Consider the following 25,752-nt stretch of genomic DNA (forward strand, 5'->3'; position numbering starts at 1 on the left):
GGGAGACTTGGGGGAACGCTGGGTGGAAGGAAATTTGTGGCTCCTCTCAGATTCCAGAACTTTCTGTCACCGAAATGTGAGGAAAACTTGTTTTTTTATCCACTTTTTGAGGTTTGCAAAGGATTCTGGGTAACAGAACCTGGTCTGAGCCCCGCAAGTCACCCCTCCTTGGATTCCCCTAGGTCTCTAGTTTTCAGAAATGCACGGGTTTGGTAGGTTTCCCTAGGTGCCGGCTGAGCTAGAGGCCAAAATCTACAGGTAGGCATTTCGCAAAAAAACCCTCTGTTTTCTTCCAAAAATGTGGATGTGTCCACGTTGCGCTTTGGGGCGTTTCCTGTCGCAGGCGCTAGGCCTACCCACACAAGTGAGGTATCATTTTTATCGGGAGACTTGGGGGAACGCCGGGTGGAAGGGAATTTGTGGCTCCTCTCAGATTCCAGAACTTTCTGTGACCGAAATGTGTTGAAAACTTGTTTTTTAGCCACTTTTTGAGGTTTGCAAAGGATTCTGGGTAACAGAACCTGGTCCGAGCCCCGCAAGTCACCCCTCCTTGGATTCCCCTAGGTCTCTAGTTTGCAGAAATGCACAGGTTTGGTAGGTTTCCCTAGGTGCCGGCTGAGCTACAGGCCAAAATCTACAGGTAGGCACTTCGCAAAAAACAACTCTGTTTTCTTCCAAAAATGTGATGTGTCCACGTTGCGCTTTGGGGCGTTTCCTGTCGCGGGCGCTAGGCCTACCCACACAAGTGAGGTATCATTTTTATCGGGAGACTTGGGGGAACGCTGGGTGGAAGGAAATTTGAGGCTCCTCTCAGATTCCAGAACTTTCTGTCACCGAAATGTTAGGAAAACTTGTTTTTTTAGCCACTTTTTGAGGTTTGCAAAGGATTCTGGGTAACAGAACCTGGTCCGCGCCCCGCAAGTCACCCCTCCTTGGATTCCCCTAGGTCTCTAGTTTTCAGAAATGCACAGGTTTGGTAGGTTTCCCTATGTGCCGGCTGAGCTAGAGGCCAAAATCTACAGGTAGGCACTTTGCAAAAAACACCTCTGTTTTCTTCCAAAAATTTGGATGTGTCAATGTTGCGCTTTGGGGCGTTTCCTGTCGCGGGCGCTAGGCCTACCCACACAAGTGAGGTATCATTTTTATCGGGAGACTTGGGGGAACGCTGGGTGGAAGGAAATTTGAGGCTCCTCTCAGATTCCAGAACTTTCTGTCACCGAAATGTTAGGAAAACTTGTTTTTTTAGCCACTTTTTGAGGTTTGCAAAGGATTCTGGGTAACAGAACCTGGTCTGAGCCCCGCAACTCACCCCTCCTTGGATTCCCCTAGGTCTCTAGTTTTCAGAAATGCACAGGTTTGGTAGGTTTCCCTATGTGCCGGCTGAGCTAGAGGCCAAAATCTACAGGTAGGCACTTTGGAAAAAACAGCTGTGTTTTCTATAAAAAAAAATAGGAGGTGTCTATGTTGTGTTTTGGGGCATTTCCTGTCGCGGGCACTAGGCCTACCCACACAAGTGAGGTATCATTTTTATCGGGAGACTTGGGGGAACATAGAATAGCAAAACAAGTGTTTTTGCCCCTTATCTTTCTCTACATTTTTTCCTTCCAAATATAAGAGAGTGTGTAAAAAAGACGTCTATTTGAGAAATGCCCTGCAATTCACATGCTAGTATGGGCACCTCGGAATTCAGCGATGTGCAAATAACCACTGCTCCTCAAAACCTTATCTTGATCCCATTTTGGAAATGCAAAGGTTTTCTTGATACCTCTTTTTCACTCTTCATATTTCAGCAAATCAATTGCTGTATACCCAGTATAGAATGAAAACCAACTGCAGGGTGCAGCTCATTTATTGGCTCTGGGTACCTAGGGTTCTTGATGAACCTACAAGCCCTTTATATCCCCGCAACCAGAAGAGTCCATCAGACAAAACGGTATATTGCTTTCAGAAATCTGACATCGCAGGAAAAAGTTACAGAGTAAAACATAAAGAAAAATGGCTGTTGTTTTCAGCTCAATTTCAATATTTTTTTATTTCAGCTGTTATTTTCTGTAGGAAAACCTTGTAGGATCTACACAAATGACCCCTTGCTGAATTCAGAATTTTGTCTAGTTTTCAGAAATGTTTAGCATTCCGGGATCCAGCATTGGTTTCACACCCATTCCTGTCACTAACTGGAAGGAGGCTGAAAGCACCAAATATAGTAGAAATGGGGTATGTCCCAGTAAAATGCCAAATTTGTGTTGAAAAATTTTGTTTTCTGATTCAAGTCTGCCCGTTCCTGAAAGGTGGGAAGATAGTGATTTCAGCACCAGAAACCCTTTGTTGATGGCATTTTCAGGGAAAAAAACACAAGCCTTCTTCGGCAGCCCTTTTTTCCCATTTTTTTAAAAAAAACTAATTTTTCACTGTATTTTGGCTATTTTCTTGGTCTCCTCCAGGGGAAACCACCAACTCTGGGTACCATTAGAATCCCTAGGATGTTGGAAAAAAAAGGACGCAAATTTGGCGTGGTTAGCTTATGTGGACAAAAAGTTATGAAGCCCTAAGCGCGAAGTACCCCAAATAGCCAAAAAAGGGCTCAGCACTGGGGGGGAAAAGGGCCAGCAGCTAAGGGGTTAAAGAAGAATATACCTGAACAACAATTGCCATGCATACCAAAACCACTACATTAATAACTACAAAAAAACTGCGAAAATAAAAAAAATGATAATTTAGGTTAAAAAAAAATTAAAAAAATTAGCACAAATTTAAAACAACTTTAATAAATACAATTTTTAAATAAAACATTTTTAAACAGTGAAATAAAACAGAGAACAAAAACAAAATCGATAGTGTATAAAAACTTAGTCCTACAACACTTTCTACACCATCAAGGAAATATTTCTTCCCTTCATCGAACAACGTCAACAAGGAAAAGCATATCAAAAGTGCACACATGGTAAACTTAAAAAATAAATATAAGTTCAGTCAGAAATAGATTTAGAACAAAAATACATGCCCAAAAACACATTTTATCTTAAATTATAATATTACACATCAAAACACACATATATATATATAGAGAGCCGTCCACCATTTTGTGTTCAGTGTCACACAGAACACCTTACAGTGAAGACGTGTGTAGCAGTACGGAAAGAGACCGATTGACATTGTGGATAACAGCACCATCTAGTGACTTAATGAGAATAAAACGTAAATGATTTCTTTTTTTATGAAAAAAAGTTTGAGTATAACGTTAAAAATGTGTTAAAAATGAATATATATACATTAGTATTAGAATTGCAATGTGATTAAATTCATGTGTAGACAATTAAATCAAACTTTACTTCACCTACCAAATAAAATTCAACGTCTACTTACTACTTCAAATTGGGTGATAGAGAGAAAATATAGGAAAAAAATAGTTTAGATATTACGCTGGGTACATACCTGAAACAGGTACAAGATACGAAATGGGGAAATATTACTACTCTAATTCCACTGGGTACTTACCTCACAGCATGTGTGGGATAGCAACGGGCGGGGAATTACTACTGCAACTCTGCTGAGTAGTTACCTTATTGCATGTACAGGATAGCAACTAAGGGTAACATTAGTCTTTAAACTACACTAGGTACTTACCTCATACAAGGTACTGGACAGTAATCAGTAGGTAAAAGTAAAATAAAAATTCTACTGGATACATACCTCAGAGTGGATAGTGCACAGCAACCAAATAATACATAGAAAATGAAAAAAAAAATACACTGTTTTCTGTTTATTTATATAGATTCCAAATACAAAAAAATACACAGAAGGACATCAAGAGTTTGAAAAATGTCTTCAAAAATCAATTAAAGATCATTCACCCAAAAAAGAGAAAAGTAAGTATAATCTCCAAAAAGAAAACATTTAGGGGCATATTTATACTCCGTTTGCACCGGAATTGCATCGTTTTTTTTGATGCAATTTCGACGCAAAACTAACTCCATATTTATACTTTGGCGTTAGACGCATCTAGCGCCAAAGTCCATGGAGTTAGCGTAATTTTTTTGCGTGGACACCTACTTTGCGTTAATTATTTGCAAGGTAGGCGTTCCCGTCTAAAAAATCGACTCCGAGGCATGTGCGTCGGATTTATACTCCCGGGCAAAAATCACGCCCGGGAGTGGGCGGGTCAAAAAAAATGACGTACGGCCGCTTTTGCGCCGTTTTTTAGCGCCTGAAAAAGGCAGGCGTTAAGGGACCTGTGGGCTCTGAAGGAGCCCAGAGGTGCCCTCCCATGCCCCCAGGGACCCCCCCTGTCACTCTTGGCCACCCCAGGAGGACACCCAAGGCTGGAGGGACCCATCCCAGGGACATTAAGGTAAGTTCAGGTAAGTGTTTTTAAAAAAAAAAAATTGTGGCATAGGGTGGCCTGATTTGTGCCCCCCTACATGCCACTATGCCCAATGACCATGCCCAGGGGACAGAAGTCCCCTGGGCATGGCCATTGGGCAAGGGGGCATGACTCCTGTCTTTGCTAAGACAAGAGTAATTTCTATGGGGGTTGGGAGTGAAAAAAAAATGGCGCAAATCAGGTTGAGGCGAAAAAATTGCCTCAACCTGACTTGCCCCATTTCTTGACGCCCAAGCCCCATTTCCCCCTACGCCGGCGCTGCCTGGTGTATGTCGTTTTTTTTAACGCACACCAGACGGCGCCGGCGGCTAATGCCGGCTAACGTCATTCAATAAATACAGCGCCCGCATGGCGCTTCAGAATGGCGTTAGCCGGCGCTAATTTTTTTGACGCAAAACTGCGTTAGCGCAGTTTTGCCTCAAAAAGTATAAATATGGGCCTTAATGCAATTTCTAAAGTACAAAATGCTGAAGGCAACAGCCGGACACTGATCATCTGGTAAAATTATTTTTCTAACATGCAGAACAGGAGATACGAGAAAAAATGGTATTCTAACTCTACGAGGAACATATGTATGGGCAAGTGCTGGACAGCAGTAAGATGGCAAAATAATTATTGTACCTCCATTAGGTACACACGAGAGGGCAGGTGGTGGAGAAGGAACGCCTTATTTAAGGATTGACGTTACCGGCGCTACAGGCTGGTCAGAGTAAAAAAAAAATGACTCAAACCAGGCAGCGCCTGCCTAGGGAAAAATGGGGGTTGTGCATCAAAAAATGGTGCGAGTGAGGTTTGAGTAAAAAATCATGGCTCAAACCGGACTTGTGCCATTTTTTTACAGACAACCCTCATTGAAATGACTCCTGTCTTAGCAAAGGCAGGAGTCATGCCCCCCTGCCCAATGGCCATGCCCAAGGGACTTCTGTCCCCTGGGCATGGTCATTGGGCACAGTGGCATGTGGGGGGAGGGGAATGAGGCCCCCCATGCCACTTTAAAAAAAATATATATATATACTTACGCAACTTACCTGTACTTACCTGAGATGGGTCCCCCCATCCATGGGTGTTCTCCAGGGATGGGCGAGGGTGGCAGGTGGTGTCCCGGGGGCAGGGAAGGGCACCTCTGGACTGCTTCCTTGGTCAGAGACCATGGAAGTGAGCCCACAGGTCCCTTAATGCCTGCCCTCACCCAGGCGTTAAAAAACAGTGCACATCAGGCTGTGCGACGTTTTTTAAGGCCCGTCCCCACCTGTGTGTCAAAATGACGTGGAAGTATAAATAAGGCGCACAGGCCTTAAAGTCATATTTTTGGATGGAAAAGCCTACCTTGCATGTCATTAACGCAAGGCGGTTTCCCGCATCCAAAAAATAACGCACACAGAGGATTTTTGACGTCCGTGGGTCGGGAATCATAGTATAAATATGGGGCAAAGATTGCGCTGAATGTGCGTCAACATTTTTAAATGCTCATTCGGTGCAAACAGAGTATAAATATGCCCCTTAGTATTCTAAGTCCACTGAGTACTTTCGACAGGACAGGTGCTGAACAATAACAAGAGGAAAAATTACAATTCTACCTCCTCTGCATACTTACCTCAGAGCAGCTGCAAGATAGCAACTAGGAGGCAAAATTACCATTTCTACTTCACTGAGTAGTTACCTCAGGACAGGTGCAGGATAACAACCATGAGTCAGAATAACAAATGTAACTCAGCTGAGTACTTACCTGAGAGCAGGTGCAAAACAGTGACCATGGGACAAAAATACTAGGGTAACTCCACTGGATACTTACCGCAGGGTATCAGGGTAGGTGGAGGACAGTATGCAAGAACCAAAATTACTATTCTAACTCTGCAAGGTACTTACCACATATTACATTCTGGACAGTAAACAGATAACAAAATGACTATTGTAACTCAACAGGGAACAAACCTCAGGGCAAGTGTAGAACTATAAAGAGGAAAGAAATACACTGGGTACTCACCTGATGACAAGTATGGGAGAGTAACCAAACTATTAATACTCTTTCCTTTTTTTTTAGATTCCAAATAAGAAAATAACCATAGGAGGATGTCAAAAATCAGAAAAACAACATCTTGAAAATTAAGGAGCTCACCAAAAAAATAAAGTAGGTATTATATAAAAAAAAAACAATTTCAATGATAACTCTAATGTATACATAGCTGAACAATTTACCACAGGGCAGGTGTGGACAGTACATACAAGGGCAAATTTACTATTGGAACTCCACCTGATACTTACCTCAGGGCAGCTGCTGGACAGTGACTAAAGGGCAAATTTACCATTCCAACTCCACTGAGTACTTATGTCACGGTAGGTGCTGGACAATGATTAAAGTGTAAATTACTATTCCAACTCCACCAAGTGCTTACTTCGTGGGAGGTGCTGGACAGTGATTAAAAGCAAATTTACCATTCCAACTCCACCAAGTACTTACCTCAGGGCAGAGGATGGGCAGTGATTAGGAGCAAAATTAATATTCCAACTACCCCAGGTACTTATGTCAGGGTATCTGCTTGACAGTGATTAAAGACAAAATTACTATTACAACTCCAACAAATACTTGCCTCAGGGCAGGTGATGGACAGAGTCTAGAGGAAAATTACTAATCCAATACCACCATTACTTATGTTAGGGTAGGTGCTGGACAGTGATTTTAGACAAAAATACTAATCCAACTCCATCCCGTAGTGATGTTATGGTAGGTGCTGGACAGTGATTAAAAAGAAAATTACTATTCCAAATCAACCGGGTACTTACCTTAGGACAGGTGATGGACAGTGTCTAGGGACATAATTACTATTCCAACTCCACCGGATACTTATGTTACAGTAGGTGCTGGACAGTGATTAGGGGCAAATTTACTATACCAACTCCACCAACTACTTACCTCAGGGTAGGTACTGGACAGTGATTAGAGCCAAATTTACTATTCCAAATCCACCAAGTACTTACCTCAGGGCAGGTGCTGGACAGTGACTAAAGAGCAAATTTACTATTCCAACTCCACCTGAAACTTACGTCAGGGTATGTGCTGGACAGTGAGTATAGGGCAAATTTACTATTCCAACTCCACCAAATACTTACCTCAGGGTAGATGTGGGACAGTGATTAAAGGCAAAATTACTATTCCAACTCCACCAACTACTTACCTCAGGGCAGATGATAGACAGTGTGCAGATCTAAATTTACTGTTCCAAATCCAGCAAGTACTTACCTCAGTGCAGGTGATGGACAATGTCTAGAGGCAAAATTACTATACCAAATCCAATTAGTAGTTACATTAGGATAGATGCTGGACAGTGATTAGCGCTAAATTTACTATCCCAAATCCACCAAGTACTTACCTCAGGACAGCTGCTGGACAGTGAATTAAGAGCAAATTTATTATTCCCACTCCACCGGGTACTTGTGTCATGGAAGGTGCTGGACACTGAGTATATGGCAAATTTACTATTCCAACTCCACCAAGTACTTACCTCAGGGCAGATGCGGGACAGTGATTAAAGGCAAAATTACTATTCAAAACTCCACCAACTACTTACCTCAGGGCAGGTGCTGGACAGTGTGTAAAGTGCAAAATTACTCTTCAAACTCCACTGGGTACTTACGTCGGGCAGATGCTGGACAGTGACTAAAGGGCAAATTTACTATTTCAACTCCACTGTGTACTAATATCAGGGTAGGTGCTGCACAGTGATTATAGGCACATTTAATATTCAAATTCCACAAAGTACTTACCTCAGGGCAAGTGCTGGAGAGTGAATTAAGGACAAATTTACTATTCCAACTCCCCCGGGTATTTACGTCAGGGTAGGTACTGGACAGTGATTAAAGGCAAAATTAATATTCCAACTCCACCAAGTACTTACCTCAAAGTAGGTGATGAACAGTCATTAAAGGCAAAATTACTATTCCAACTCCACCAAGTACTTACCTCAGGGCAGATGATAGACAGTGTGTAGAGTCAAATTTACTATTCCAGTTCCAATTCCACCAAGTACTTACCTCAGGGCAGGTGATGAACAGTGTCTAGTGGAAAATTATTAATCCAACTTCACTGGGTAGTTACGTCAGGGCAGGTGGTGGACAGTGATTAAGGACAAAATTACTATTCCAATTCCACCGGGTAATTACCTCATGGCAGTTGATGAACTTTGTCTAGGGACAAAATTACTATTCCAACTCCACCGGATACTTACGTTAGGGTAGGAGCTGAACAATGATTAGGGGCACATATATTATACCAACTCCACCAAGTACATACCTCAGGGCAGGTGCTGGACAGTGATTAGTGCCAAATTTACTATGCCAACTCCACCAAGTGCTTACCTCAGGGCAGGTGCTGTACAATCACTAAAGGGCTAATTTACTATTTGAGCTCCATCCAGTTCTTAGGTCGGGGTAGGTGCTGGACAGTGAGTATAGAGCAAAATTAGTATTCAAACTCTACCGGGTACTTACCTCAGGACAGATGCAGGACAGTGATTAAAGGCAAAATTACTATTCCAACTCCACCAAGTACTTACCTCAGAGCAGGTCAAGGACAGTCATAAAAGGCAAAATTACTATTCCAACTCTACCACGTACTTACCTCAGGGCAGGTGATGGACAGTGTGTAGAGCCAATTTTACCATTCCAACTCCACCAAGTACTTACCTCAGGGCAGGTGATGGACAGTGTCTAGGGGAAAATTACTAATTCAACTCCACCAGTTAGTTACGTCAGGGCAGGTGGTGGACATTGATTAAGAACAAAATTACTATTCCAACTCCACCGGGTACTTACCTCAGGGCAGGTGATGAACAGTGTCTAGGGGCAAAATTACTATTCCAACTCCACCGGATACTTACTTTAGGGTAGGTGCTGGACAGTGATTAGGGGCACATTTATTATACCAGCTCTACCAAGTACATACCTCAGTGTAGGTGCTGGATAGCAATTAGCGCCAAATTTACTATCCCAAATCCACCAAGTGCTAACCTCAGGGCGGGTGATGGACAGTGACTAAAGAGCAAATTTACTATTCCAACTCAACCGGGTACTTACGTCATGGTAGGTGCTGGACAGTGAGTATAGGGCAAATATACTATTCCAACTCCACCAAGTACTTACCTCAGGGTAGATGCGGGACAGTGATTAAAGGCAAAATTACTATTCCAACTCCACCAACTACTTACCTCAGGGCAGGTACTGGACAGTGTGTAAAGTGTAAAATTACTCTTCCAACTCCACTGGGTACTTACGTCGGGGCAGATGCTGGACAGTGACTAAAGGGCAAATTTACTATTTCAACTCCACTGGGTACTAATATCAGGGTAGGTGCTGCACAGTGATTACAGGCAAATTTACTATTCCAATTCCACCAAGCACTTACCTCAAGGCAAGTGATGGACAGTGAATAAAGAGCAAATTTACTATTCCAACTCCCCCGGGTACTAACGTCAGGGTAGGTGCTGGAAAGTGATTAAAGGCAAAATTAATATTCCAACTCCACCAAGTACTTACCTCAGAGCAGGTGATGAACAGTCATTAAAGGCAAAATTACTATTCCAACTCCACCAACTACTTACCTTAGGGCAGATGATGGACAGTGTGTAGAGCCAAATTTACTATTCCAATTCCAATTCCACCAAGTACTTACCTCAGGGCAGGTGATGGACAGTGTCTAGTGGAAAAGTATTAATCCAACTTCACTGGGTAGTTACGTCAGGGCAGGTGGTGGACAGTGATTAAGGACAAAATTACTATTCCAATTCCACCGGGTACTTTCCTCAGGGCAGGTGGTGAACAGTGTCTAGGGGCAAAATTACTATTCCACCTCCACTGGATACTTACGTTAGGGTAGGTGCTGGACAGTTGTTCTGCTTTCCCTCTTATCTCATAACCGAGCTTACAGAACATCTCTGGAATGCACTTCTGAGTTTAAAGAAGACATTTATTGTTATTCATTCCCCACCCACAAGTTCCTGAGAGACGAAATTAGTAGATTGGAAGCACACGTTCAAAGGTAGTCGCAGCAATGAAAGCAAAATATATCAAAGTACTTCTCAGTTGCAATGTACACAGCAAATGTAGGTTATTATATTATAGCATAACTTCAAAGCAATGCATAAAAGTCCAAATTCATCACCCTAGGGCCTATAGCTCAGCTTCATCTTTCTGGGGTCTGCAAGTTGATGACTCCGGTCAACTGCGAGAAAGAGATTCTCTACCCAAACGGGAGGCAGGCAACTGACGTCTAGTTCCTGTCTGAAGTCTAGCAGATTTAATCTATCTCTCTGTAGCCCCGAGTCATCCTTAAAAGCAAACTCAGTGTGAGAGCCCAAGAACCTTGGAGAGTGGCCAATTCTCCCGAGCTCCTCGTTCTCAGACTGGATTGCGAGGTAAACGCAAAATCTAGGTGCTCTTATCAGCTAAGGTTTGGTGTGAAGAAAACAGCTTGGTCCATCTGCAATGTCTCAACTGCAATGTCTAACCCCACGTTAAAGCCCATAGGCAGCTAACCTAAATATCAAATGTAATATCTAATGTCATGTCAAAGCCAATAGGCAGCTAAACTGAATACAGAACGTAATGGCTAATGCCATGTCAAAGCCAATAGGCAGCTAACCTAAATATCAAATGTAATGGCTAATGTCATGTCAAAGCCAATAGGCAGCTAAACTGAATACAGAATGTAATGGCTAATGCCATGTCAAAGCCAAAAGGCAACTAAACTGAATACAGAAAGTAATGGCTAACTCCATGTTAAAGCCAATAGGCAGCTAAACTGAACACAACATGTAATGTGCTACTGGTAAACATTGAGCAACTAATATGGGCAGTGGTGAAACACAAAGTCATTGGTCAAACACAATTACTAGCATCACAACAGTGACTAGGGGCACATATATTATACCAACTCCACCAAGTACTTACCTCAGGGCAGGTGCTGTACAGTCACTAAAGGGCAAATTTAATATTACAACTCCACTGAGTACTTATGTCAGGGTAGGTGCTGGACAGTGAGTATAGAGCAAATTTACTATTCCAACTCCACCAAGTGCTTACCTCAGGGTAGATACGGGACAGTGATTAAAGGTAAAATTACTCTTTCAATTCCACCAAGTACTTACCTCATTGTAGGTGATGGACAGTGTGTAGAGCCAAATTTACTATTCCTACTCCAGCAAGTACTTACCTCAGGGCAGGTGATGGACAGTGACTAGTGGAAAATTACTAATCCAACTCCACCGGGTAGTTACGTCAGGGCAGGTGGTGGACAGTGATTAAAGACAAAACTACTATTCCAACTACACAGGGTACTTATCTCACGGCAGGCGATGAAGAGTGTCTAGGGACAAAATTACTGTTCCAACTCTACCAAGTACTTACCTCAGGGCAGGTGATGGACAGTGTATAGAGCCAAATTTACTATTCCAACTCCACCAAGTAATTACCTCAGGGCAGGTGATGGACAGTGTCTAGGGGAAAATTACTAATTCAACTCCACCGGGTAGTTACGTCAGGGCAGGTGGTGGACAGTGATTAAGGACAAAATTACTATTCGAACTCCACAGGGTACTTACCTCAGGGCAAGTGATGAACAGTGTCTAGGGTCAAAATTACCATTCCAACTTCACCAAGTACTCACCTCAGAGCAAGTGCTCTACAGTCACTAGAGGGCAAATTTACTATTCCAACTCCACCCAGTACTTACATCAGGGTAGGTGCTGGACAGCGAGTATAGAGCAAATTAACTATTCCAACTCCACTGCGCACTTACATCAGGGTGGGTGCTGGACACTGAGCATAGAGAAAATGTTCTATTCCAACTCGACCAAGTACCTACCTCAGGGTAGATATGGGACAGTGATTAAAGGTAAAATTACTATTTGAACTCTACCAAGTACTTACCTCAGGGTAGGTGATGAACAAAGTGTAGACCTAAATTTACTATTCCTACCCCAGCAAGTACTTACCTCAGGACAGGTGATCGACAGTGTCTAGGGAAAAATTACTAATCCAACTCCACTGGGTAGTTATGTCAGGGCAGGTGGTGTACAGTGATTAAAGACAAAATTACAATTACAACTCCACTGGATACTCACCTCAGGACAGCTGTGGGACAGTGATTAAACGCAAAATTAATTTTCCAACTCTACCAAGTACTTACCTCAGAGCAGGTGATGGACAGTAATTAAAGGGAACATTACTATTCCAACTCTACCAAGTACTTACCTCAGGGCAGGTGATGGACAGTGTGTAGAGCCAAATTTACTATTCCAACACCACCAAGTACTTACCTCAGGGCAGGTGATGGACAATGTCTAGGGGGAAATTACTAATCCAACTCCACCAGTTAGTTACGTCAGGGCAGGTGGTGGACAGTGATTAAGGACAAAAATACTATTCCAACTCCACCGGGTACATACCTCAGGGCAGTTGATGGACAGTGTCTAGGGTCAAAATTATTATTCCAACTCCACAGGATACTTACGTTAGGGTAGGTGCTGGACGGTGATTAGGCGTACATTTATTATACCAACTCTACCAAGTACATACATCAGGGCAGGTGCTAGACAGTGATTAGGGCCAAATATACTATTACAACACCACCAAGCACTTACCTCAGGGCAGGTGCTGTACAGTCACTAAAGGGCAAATTTACTATTACAACTCCACTGAGTACTTATGTCAGGGTAGGTGCTGGACAGTGACTATAGAGCAAATTTCCTATTCCAACTCCACCAAGTGCTTACCTCAGGGTAGATGCGGGACAGTGATTAAAGGTAAAATTACTATTTCAATTCCACCAAGTACTTACCTCAGGGTAGATGATGGACAGTGTGTAGACCCAAATTTACTATTCCTACCCCAGCAAGTACTTACCTCAGGGCAGGTGATGGACAGTGTCTAGTGGAAAATTACTAATCCAACTCAACCGGGTAGTTACGTCAGGGCAGGTGGTGGACAGTGGTTAAAGACAAAGGGCCAGATGTATCAAGGGATTTTTCCCATTCTGTGTCAATGGGAAAATATGTTCGTACATATGGCCCAACATTACTATTCCAACTACACCGGGTACTTATCTCAGGGCAGGCGATGAAGAGTGTCTAGGGACAAAATTACTATTCCAACTCCACCAGATAATTACGTTAGGGTAGGTGCTGGACAGCGATTAGGGGCACATATATTATGCCAACTTCACCAAGGAAATACCTTATGGGAGATGCTAGACAATGTTAGGGGCAAATTTACAATGCCAACTCCACCAAGTATATACCTCAGGGCAGGTGCTGGACAGTGATTAGGGCAAAATTTTCTATTCCAACTCCACCAAGTACTGACCTCAGGGCAGGTGCTGGACAGTCACTGAAGGGCAAATTTACTATTACAACTCCACTGAGTACTTATGTCAGGGTAGGTGCTGGACAGTGACTATAGAGCAAATTTCCTATTCCAACTCCACCAAGTGCTTACCTCAGGGTAGATGCGGGACAGTGATTAAAGGTAAAATTACTATTTCAATTCCACCAAGTACTTACCTCAGGGTAGATGATGGACAGTGTGTAGACCCAAATTTACTATTCCTACCCCAGCAAGTACTTACCTCAGGGCAGGTGATGGACAGTGTCTAGTGGAAAATTACTAATCCAACTCAACCGGGTAGTTACCTCAGGGCAGGTGGTGGACAGTGGTTAAAGACAAAGGGCCAGATGTATCAAGGGATTTTTCCCATTCTGTGTCAATGGGAAAATATGTTCGTACATATGGCCCAAAATTACTATTCCAACTACACCGGGTACTTATCTCAGGGCAGGCGATGAAGAGTGTCTAGGGACAAAATTACTATTCCAACTCCACCGGATAATTACGTTAGGGTAGGTGCTGGACAGCGATTAGGGGCACATATATTATGCCAACTTCACCAAGGAAATACCTTGTGGGAGATGCTAGACAATGTTAGGGGCAAATTTACAATGGCAACTCCACCAAGTATATACCTCAGGGCAGGTGCTGGACAGTGATTAGGGCCAAATTTTCTATTCCAACTCCACCAAGTACTGACCTCAGGGCAGGTGCTGGACAGTCACTGAAGGGCAAATTTACTATTCAAACTCCACCGAGTAGTTACGTCAGGGTAGGTGGTGGACAGTGAGTATAGAATAAATTTACTATTCCAACTCCACCAAGTAGTAACCTCATGGTAGATGCGGGACAGTGATTAAAGGTAAAATTATTATTTCAACTCCACCAAGTACTTACCTCAGAGCAGGTGATGGACAGTGTGTAGAGACAAATTTACTGTTCCAACTCCAGCAACTACTTACCTCAGGGCAGGTGATGGACAGTGTGTAGAGCCAAATTTTCTATTCCAACTCCACCAAGTACTTACCTCGGGGCAGGTGATGGACAGTGTCTAGGGGAAAATTACTAATCCAACTCCACCGGTAGTTACGTCAGGGCAGGTGGTGGACAGTGATTAAGGACAAAATTACTTTTCCAACTCCACCGGGTACTTACCTCAGGGCAGGTGATGAACAGTGTCTAGGGGCAAAATTACTAATCCAACTCCACCGGATACTTATGTTAGGGTAGGTGCTGGACAGTGATTAGGGGCACATGTATTATACCAACTCCACCAAGTACATACCTCAGGGTAGGTGCTGGGCAGCACTTAGCGCCAAACTTACTATCCCAAATCCACCAAGTACTTACATCAGGGCAGGTACTGGACAGTGACTAAATAGCAAATTTACTGTTCCAACTCAACCAGGTACTTATTTCATGGTAGGTGCTGGACAGTGAGAATAGGGTAAATATACTATTCCAACTCCACCAAGTACTTAACTCAGGGTAGATGCGGGACAGTGATTAAAGGCAAAATAACTATTACAACTCCACCAACTACTTACCTCAGAGCAGGAGCTGGACAGTGCGTAAAGTGCAAAATTACTCTTCCAACTCCACTGGGTACTTAAGTCGGGCCGAGGCTGGACAGTGACTAAAGGGCAAATTCACTATTTCAACTCCACTGGGTACTACTGTGAGGGTAGGTGCTGCACAGTGATTATAGGCAAATTTACTATTCCAATTCCACCAAGTACATACCTCAGGGCAAGTGCTGGACAGTGAATAAAAGGCAAATTTACTATTCCAACTCCTCCGGGTAATTACGTCAGGGTAGGTGCTGGACAGTGATTAAAGGCAAAATTACTATTCCAACTGTACCAAGTACTTACCTCAGGGCAGGTGATGGACCGTGTGTAGAGCCAAATTTACTATTCCAACGCCACCAAGTACTTACCTCAAGGAAGGTGATGGACAGTGTCTAGGGGAAAATTACGAATCCAACTCCACCGGTTAGTTACGTCAGGGCAGGTGGTGGACAGTGATTAAGGACAAAATTACTATTCCAACTCCACCGGGTACTTAACTCAGGGCAGGTGATGAACAGTGTCTAGGGGCAAAATTACTATTCCAACTCCACCGGATACTTATGTAAGGGTAGGTGCTGGACAGTTATTAGGCGTACATTTATTATGCCAACTCCACCAAGTACATACCTCATGGGTGGTGCTAGACAATAATTATGGCCAAATTTACTATTACAACTCCACCAAGTACTTACTTCTGGGCAGGTGCTGTACAATCAATAAAGGGCAAATTTACTATTCCAGCTCCAACCAGTTCTTACGTCAGGGTAGGTGCTGGACAGTGAGTATAGTGCAAAATTACTATTCCAAATCCACCGGGTACTTACCTCAGGACAGATGCGGGACAGTGATCATAGGCAAAATTACTATTCCAACTCCACCAACTTACTACCTCAGAGCAGGTGATGGACAGTCATTAAATGCAAAATAACTATTCCAACTCTACCAAGTACTTACCTCAGGGCAGGTGATGGGCAGTGTATAGAGCCAAATCTACTATTCCAACTCCACCAAGTACTTACGTCAGGGTAGGTGCTGGACAGTGAGTGTAGAGCAAATTTACTATTCCAACTCCACCAAGTACTTCTCTCATTGTAGATGCATGACAGTGATTAAAGGTAAAATTACTATTTCAACTCCACCAAGTACTTACCTCAGGGTAGGTGATGGACAGTGTGTAGAGCCAAAATTACTATTCCAACTCCAGCAAGTACTTACCTCAGAACAGGTGATGGACAGTGTCTAGGGAAAAATTACTAACCCAACTCCACCGGGTAGTTCCGTCAGGGCATGTGGTGGACAGTGATTAAAGACAAAATTATTATTCCAACTCCACCGGGTACATACCTTAGGGCAGGTGATGAAAGTGTCTAGGGACAAAATTACTATTCCAATTCCATCGGATACTTACGTTAGGGTAGGTGCTGGACACTGATTAGGGGCACACTTATTATACCAACTCCACCAAGTACATACCTCAGGGCAGGTGCTGGACAGTGATTAGGGACAAATTTGCTATTCCAACACCATCAAGTACTTACCTCAGGGCAGGTGCGGGGCAGCGATTAAAGGCAATATTACTATTGCTACTCCACCAAGTACTTACCTCAGAGCAGGTGATGGACAGTCATTAAATGCAAAATTACTATTCCAACTCCACCAAGTACTTACCTCAGTGCAGGTGATGGACAATGTCTAGGGGCAAAATTACTATACCAAATCCACTGAGTAGTTACATTAGTGTAGAAACTGGACAGTGATTAGGGACAAAGGGCCAGATGTAGGTAGCAAAAAATTTGTGAGTCGGAAATTGCGAATCTTTGCGACTCGCAATTTCCGACTCATAAACAGGTATCCAAGAAGAAGAAGCGACTTCTAGTGCGACTCGCAAATGAAGTCGCACCGCAGATTGGGAGTCCGCTGTTTGCGAGGTCGCTTTTTGCGACCTCGCTAAAAACGAACACGCAAATTGCGAGTGGGTGTCGCAAATTGCGACTGTGCCGCAAATTGCATGCAGGTGCAGCAGAACACTCTGGAAAACACTTCCTGGCTCTTTATGATGACATCACAGCCAGGAAGTTTACAAATACACCTGGGAGGAGGGAGGATCACACCCATTTCCAACTGCTGAACAACCACCAGGAGGAACAGCAGCAAGAATGGAGGACTCAGGCAGGAAGAGGAAACTCAAATTCTCAGAGAAGGAACTGGAGGTGCTGACAGATGAATGCTGCCAGCACCATGACCAACTATTTGGAAGGGCTGCCCTCAGTGTGCCAGAGTCTGACAAAAGGAGGATTTGGACAGCCATCCAGGAGAAGGTGAATGCAATTGTGGTGAGCCACAGGAGCATAGATGAGCTGAAAAAGCGATGGTACGACCTGCGCTCCAGGACCAAGGAGAGGGTGGCAGAGCGCCTCTGGGAGATGAGGGGCACAGGAGGAGGCCCATCTACCGTCCCACCACCCACACCCATGGAGGAACGAGTGCAACAGACCCTGGAGCCAGAGGCAGTGGCTGGAATAGGAGAGCTGGACACGTTAGCGCCAATTCCATCAACAAGTGAGTACCAAGAAACATGCATGTACACCCATATCTGCCATACCCCCACCCACCCAGTACACAGCAGCATGCACAACCAAATGAGCTCCATTTCAGAGTAGCAACCACCAGAATAGTGCATTATGGGCAATGTAGTCCAATAGGCAGCTGATAGGCAACAGTTTATTAGGAAGCATACAACAGATGTTAGATACTGACAGTGTGTTCCCTATGTCCCACATGTCTCCCACAAGACATCCCCACGAGCCAGTCTGTCCAGGGTGCAGAGGTCAGCCAACAGGCAGCACAAGACCCAGGAGCAGCCACCACAGGGCCCTGCACCACCCGACCACAGTCCCCTCCAGATGCACCAGTGGACATTGTGGAGATTGACCCAGCACCCGGTCCCAGCCACAGGGCCAGCCAACAAGACCCTGATGCTCCACCTTGTCGCAGATGACGTGTCCATGTCCCTGCAGTGGCAGAGGGAGATGTAGGGGACTCCTCCATGTCCGCCGCCAAGGCAGCTCTCATCAGAGGTCAGCGCCTGCAAACAAGGCAGATGAGAGTGATATCAGGGGCCATGCAGCGAATGGAGAGAAACTTCACAACAGGGCTTGCACAGGTCCACACAGACTTCCAAAATCTGAACAGTCATGTGGGTGACCTTGCACTCTCCATCAGGCAACTAGTGACTGAACTTGTTACAGAGAGAGAGAGTGCAAGGCGCCGTGAACGCCAACTCATCCACCGTCTGGACCACATGGCTGCCTCCATCGTCCGCCTGGCTGTGAACACAACAGGGCTGTCACGCCGGACAGTCAGTTTACAAGTAGACATGGGCCACTTTGCAGGCGATGTGGCTCGCGGCCTGGGACGGATAAGCCACGCTGTGGACATGATGGAGGCAAGACAGGTGGCTAGGGGCACGGCAGACACGCCTCAAGATAGTGAGGAGGGCTCCACTATCAGTAGTATAGCTGCCACTGACACCAGGGTATTGAGGAGTGGCAGTGCACAGCAGGGATCTGCTGATGCTCCAGGTGCTAGCCATGCTGGGCGTCCCAGGCGTAGGAGTTGAGCTACGCACTTACGGACAATTGAGGCACATGAGATTAATGTGTCCTCATAGCAGGTGGACATTTACAGCCCCTGACCAACAGTTCAGTTCTATAGTTATTTGGTTCACTTAATAAAAGCTCTTGTTTGTTCCACTTCACACCTGGGCTCTTTGTGTGTGACATTCGTGTGTGTGGTGACAGGCAGCACATACCTTCCAAAGTATTGGTTTACAATGTGTTCCCGTCTCTGTCTGACTTGATTTGCAATACTTCTATCCCCAGGCTGGTGATGTGGTAGCTCTTGCTCGTCATCCTCCGAATCTTGGTCTTCAGGGCGAGATGTCAGGTCTGGTGGCAATGTTGTGCAGTATAGCGGATGCTACAACGATCTTGAATGCTGTTATCGGGGCATACTGGAGGGCACCTCCACTTCTGTGGAGGCATCTGAATCTTGCCTTCAACAGTCCAAAGGTCCTCTCTATAACATTTTGGGTCCTCCTATGTGCACTGTTGTATCGCCTCTCAGTCTCATTGCTGGGTGTTAAGTACGGGGTAAGTATCCATGGACTTAGAGCATATGCACTGTCACCTGTTTGACAAAAATATGCAATGTTAGCAGGGCATGGATGGTATCCACATTGACCTGTGTGTATGTCTTCAAGGTGTATTCAGCTATACCTACGAGATATCCGTCTCCAAACTCCCCACGTTCTAGGCGTTGGTGTATCCCACTGTGCCTGAAAATGTAAGAGTCATGTGTACTCCCAGGAAATTTGGCCACAATGTCAGTGATGACATAATGGGCGTCACATACCACCTGGATGTTCAGTGAGTGGGCACACTTCCGGTTGCGGAACAGATATTCCAGATTTGCAGGAGGACATATTTGTATATGTGTGCCGTCTACACACCCTATTACATGAGGGAAGTTGGCAATCCTGTAGAATTCCAACTTGGTGCTGTTGATTTCTGCCTCATTCCTGGGTAGGTAAATGTATCTGGACATGTGTGTGAGTATGGCATCTAAGAAACATCTGAAAAACCGTGAAAGTGCACTTTGGGATACCCCACCTGCCACAGCAATGACCCCCTGATAGCTACCCGAGGCTAAGAGGTGCAGTGAGCATAGCACTTGCACATGTGTGGGGATGGCGCTGCCGCGCACAGTCTGGTGTTGCAGCTGCGGATTGAGTAAATCTATTATTTCTAATATTGCTGCACTGCTGAGTCTGTACTTATCATAAATCTCCTCGTCAGTTTGTTGGAAAAGTGTCTGCCTGGTTCTGTATATCCTCTCCTGTCTCTGGCTCCTCCTCCTCCTCTGCTGTGCGGCGTGGACTCTCCTCCTCCTTGCTATCACATATATCTCCACCATATTGAGTAACCCAGGTGCCTTCTGGGTCTCCTTTTATACTTTGGTTCTGGTTACCACCTGCTCTGAGTTAGTGGTAAATTGGGTGTGCAAAATGGGCTTTTTGCGACTAGTCGCAATTTGCGAGTGGCTTTTTCATCTGGTTTGCGACTTCCTATTTGCGGGTCGCACAATGGGGTCGCAAATTTTGCGAGTCGGCATTTGCTTGCGTCGCTATTTGCGATTCGGAAATGGGGTTTTTGCATCCCATTTCCGATTTTGCAGGGTCGCAAATAGCGATTTTGCTACATCTGGCCCAAAATTACTGTTCCAACTCCACTGGGTACTTACCTCAGGGCAGGTGATGGACACTATTTCACAGCCATTTTCACTGCACCAGGTAACTTATAAGTCACCTATATGTCTAACCTTCAGTTACTGAAGGCTAGTTGCAAAGTTACTGTATGTGAGGGCACCCTTGTACTAGCAAAGGTGCACCCACATTGTCCAGGACCAATTTCCCGGACGAGTGCGGGGTCACCATTACAAGCGTATACTACATATATGTCAACACATATATGTAGCTTCACAACGGTAACTCCTAATATGGTCATGTGAGGTGTCTAAGATTGTGAAATTGAACCCCCAATCCAAATCTGGTATTGGAGGGGCAATTCTATGCACCCTGGGGGCTCCACGATGAAACCCCAGTACTGCCAAACCAGCTGTACGAGGTTTCCACTGCAGCCCCAACTGCTGTCACCTCACAGACAGATTTCCGCCCTCAGCTCAATCCCAGGAAGGCAGAACAATGCATTTCCTTTAGGAGAAGGGTGTTACACCCTCTCCCATTGGAAATAGATGTTACAGGCATGGGAGTGGTATCCTTCCAGAGCCTCTGGAAATGCTTTGAAGGGCACAAACGGTGCCCTCCTTGCATAATCCAGTCTACAACGGTTCAGGGACCCCCCCAGTCTCTGCTCTGGCACAAAACTGGACAAAGGAAAGGGGAGTGACCACTCCCCTGTCCATTACCACCCCAGAGGTGGTGCCCAGAGCTCCTCCAGAGTGTCTCTGGCATTAGCCATCTGGGAGCATCTGAGTGGCCAGTGCCAGAAGGTGATATCAGAGTCCCCTCCTGATAGGTGCATACCTGGGTAGGTAGCCAATCCCCCTCTCAGGGCTATTTAGGGTCTCTCCTCTGTGTGTTTCCTCAGATTTGGTTTGCAAAACTTCTCCAGGACTCCTCTGCATCCTCTGCTTCAGCTTCTGGCAGTCGGATCAACCGCAGACTGCTCCAGGAACTGCTGCAACTTTAACAAAGTATCAAGGAAGGCTTCTGTGACCTGCGACTTCAGCTTCAGCCAGCAATTGCAACAGTTTCCAAGGTGTGCATGCTCTGAGGACTGCCTGTCTTCACCCTGCACCAGAATAACTGAAGGAATCTCCCGTGGAGTGACGGAGTCACTTCCCTGCTTCAGCAGGCACCTCTCTGCGATGATGACTGGTACACTGGGACTCTTCTCCTGTCGACAAGCATGATTCCTGGAACACAGGTGGTGGACCGAAGTGACCCTGACTGTCCAAAGTTACAGCTGTCCAAATTTGTTGGAGGGAAGAACTTGCCTCACCGTGCTGTGACAGTACCCCTGTGCTCTGCATCTTCTGCAGCTCCTTGGGCTTCTCTGCACTTCTTCCAGAAGTTCTTTATGCGGCGTAGCCCAGGTCCCCAGCACTCTATCCTGCAACGCTCAGCTCCCTGAGTTGTTCTCTGGCGGCGTGGGATCCTTCTGTGTAGTGCTACAATGACTGCACTTTGCAACTCCTTTGTTCCCATATCCTGGGACTCCCAGGGGTGGTGCCTGGTCTTCTGAGGGCTCTCTGAGGTGCTGAGAGCCCTCTCTGTCTCCTCAGTCTGAGTTGTGACCCCCAGGTCCCTCCTGGGTCCCGAAAGCTCCTCTTTGATGCAAAACACATTCTTGTGTGAACCAAGGCTTGTTGGCAGAATCCAGCCGCGTGAGCAGCCTGAATCCAATGGCTCACCGTGGGACATCTCTTACACCAAGCAGCAACCCACGGCTATCTTCTTTGGTGCATTTCTGTACTTTTCTTCCAACAGGAGGATCCTCTTTTGCACCTTCTCCCAGGTTAACAGGGGCTCCTGTTCTTCCTGGACTCTTCATCCACTTCTGGACTTAGTCTCCTCTCTCCACACGTCTTCAGGTCCAGGAATCCATTGTTGGTTGCTTGTAGTCTTGCGTGGTTCTGGCATAATTCTTCACTCAACTTCTAGTGTGTTCTGAGGAAACTTGCTGTACTTTACTCTTGTTTTCCTGGGCTCTGGGGCAGGGTACTTTACTTACCTTTGGTGTTTTCTTACACTCCCAGTGTCCCTCTACATGCTGCACTAGCCTAGGGGGGAATTTGATATTCACATTCCACTATTTTTGTATATGGTTTGTGTTGACCCTAGGCCTATTGCAACCTATTGTGTTTTTCACTGTTTGCACTATTGTATGACTGTTTAATTACCTGATTTTGGTTACTAGTGTATATATTGTGTATAATACTTACCTCATGTAGGAGTATTGCCTCTAAAATATTTTTAGCTTTCTGACACTAAAATAAAGTACCTTTATTTTTGGTAACAATGAGTATTGTATTTTATTGTGTATAAGTACTCTGTGACTATAGCGGTGTTGCAAGAGCTTTGCATCTCTCCTAGTTCAGCCTTGGCTGCTCTGCTACAGTTACCCCTAGACAGCCTAAGCTGCTAGACAATGCCTACATTTCACTAATGATGGATAACTGGACCTGGTATAAGGTGTAAGAACCTTAGGTACCCACTACAAACCAGGCCAGCCTCCTACACGGGTGGACCCAAGGATGGCCGGTATGGGTATCATTTATTGATGTGAACAGCATTTTGTACATGACAGTGCCTGATGGCATTAAATTATGGACATAATCAGTAGACTTATTTTCAACTTTGATCAGGGCCTCTAGCTAGTTTGATAGAGATATTGCAACTAGTTGTACTAGTGCATGCTTGGACCCTCATTTCAAGTCTGGCAGTTCAACGACCACCAGACTTCCAGTGTCAATATGACCACCACCAACAGTGCAGGTGGAAGTGGCACATTATGACCATGGGAAATCCCCATGGGCCAGTGGCCTGGCACTGGCAGGTTGCCGGCAGCTTACGGACTGGCAATGCCATCTGTCTTGTGACACCAGCCTATCAGTGCTACCCTCCAGATTATGTTCCCACTTTTCTGCCATGCACAGGTTGGTGGTAATGTGGTATGGTGTGCCTCTGGGTGCCCCTACACTGACCATGCACCTGGAATGGGCATTGCAGGGTCCCCCACGGCCAGGCTCTATGTGCTTTCCACTGCATGATTTGCAGTGACAATTGCAGCATGTGCTGTCACACCCAATGCACCCCAAGATTGGTGCTGGCTCTATTTGTTCCAGCAACAATCTTGTGGTAACTTCCCCACAGAGCTGTAATGAGTCGACAGATTTCCACCCACCATCCCAGCATGAAACTCATACTGCCAACCGCGGAGGGAAGACCACACTGGCAGTCTTACCAAATCCAGACTTGCCCATGCGCCATCCCCTGCCCATCAATGTGATAATGTGCACCATGATGTTCACAGACAAACAACACATGTTGTATTTGTATGATTGTTTTCCCATTCCAATGTGGCTCACATGGTTGTGTCAGAGTTGTTGTGGGTTCAGATTGTATATGTTGTGTTCTACAGATTACAATCTGTAGTGCAAATATTTCTCTAGTGGCACAGTTCTGATCTTCAATACGTGTGGCTCAACACTGCACCAGGTTAGTTAGGCAGGGTAGTGACATGTTTACTGTGATACGGGACAACCCTGCAATTCCCCCAGCAGCTGCACAGGTTAGTTTTCCCTGCACCCAGACAGGAAATGTTGCAGCATGATGAATAAGTGGTTGCCTTGTGGGGATGCCTTGTTTATGTGTGGGGTGTTGTTTCTTCCTGCGTACGTATGAGTAATGCTAGCTAAGGTGCCATTTTAAGGTGTGCTGTAAGATGCAGCTCGCATGTGTTTCGGCAATGGGTCATGGCAGTACCGAACTGTTTCTGAAAGACAAACCATCATGACGTATCGCCAGGAATGGCATTGACTTTCTTCCTAGTCTCTGATGTGTCAGTTGTGTGAGTAGTGCAGGTTTGACTATATGCAAGGGGTGTTGTGATGACACAACCACAGGCACAGTAATTAGACGTGCCTTCCATCCAATGTGCTGCATACGTACATGTTACTATATAGCCCTGGTGATTGATGTATGTCCAGGTTATGTATGTGTTGTGGTGCATGACATAACCAATGAGTGTGTACATGTGTTGCTTATGTTTGAATAGTGCATCTTGATTCATGGGAAATGTGTCCCGCTGCACTCCTTTAGCATGCATTGAGTGTGTCCTATATGCCTTTATCTTCTGGCATTAGTAAAATTAGCAATTATTATCCCCATGAAACTTACCCTGCAATATGTAGTGGTTGTTGGAAGTCTGTGCTGTCCTGTCCTTCTGTTCCTGAGACCAGCTCTTCCGGGATGACCGCTGCAACCATCTCCTCCATCTCATCCAGGTCCTCATGTTGTGCATGACTTCCCCCTCCAGTTTGCAGTGCTGCCTTTCTGTCCCTGGCCATTTTTTCCTTAGTTCTACACTTGCAGTAATGCCAGTGCTTCTTGCACTCCGAGATAGTTCACTTCACCTCTGCCACACTGTTGATTTTTGTAGTACCATCTTTCTTGGCATCTTACCCCCATTTTTATATGTATGTCAGTTTGTTTTTGCCTGTCTCACTGGGATCCTGTTACCCAGGACCCCAGTGGTCATAGTTTGTGGCATGAATGTGTATACCTGTGTAGTGCCTAACTGTGTCACTGAGGCTCTGGTGACCAGAACCTCAGTGCTTATGCTCTCTCTGCCTCTAAATGTATTTGTCACTAAAGGCTAGTGACCACTTTTACCAATTTAAATTGGCATACTGGAACACCCTTATTATTCCCTATTATATGGTACCTATGAACCCAGGGTATTGGGGTTCCAGGAGATCCCTATGGGCTACAGCATTTCTTTTGCCACCCATAGAGACCTCAGACATAACTTTTACACAGGACTGCCATTGCAGCCTAAGTGAAATAACGCACACGTTATTTCACAGCCATTTTCACTGCACTTAAGTAACTTATAAGTCACCTATATGTCTAACCTTCACTTGCTGAAGGTTAGGTGCAAAGTTACTAAGTGTGAGGGCACCCTTGCACTAGCAAAGATGCCCCCACATAGTTCAGGGCCATTTCCCCAGACTTTGTGAGTGCAGGGACACCATTACACGTGTGCACTACATATAGGTCAATACCCATATGTAGCTTCACAATGGTAACTCTGAACATGGCCATGTAACATGTCTAAGATC

This window comes from Pleurodeles waltl, chromosome 5, assembly GCF_031143425.1.
Source record: "Pleurodeles waltl isolate 20211129_DDA chromosome 5, aPleWal1.hap1.20221129, whole genome shotgun sequence".
In the NCBI taxonomy this organism is placed as follows: Eukaryota; Metazoa; Chordata; class Amphibia; order Caudata; family Salamandridae; genus Pleurodeles; species Pleurodeles waltl.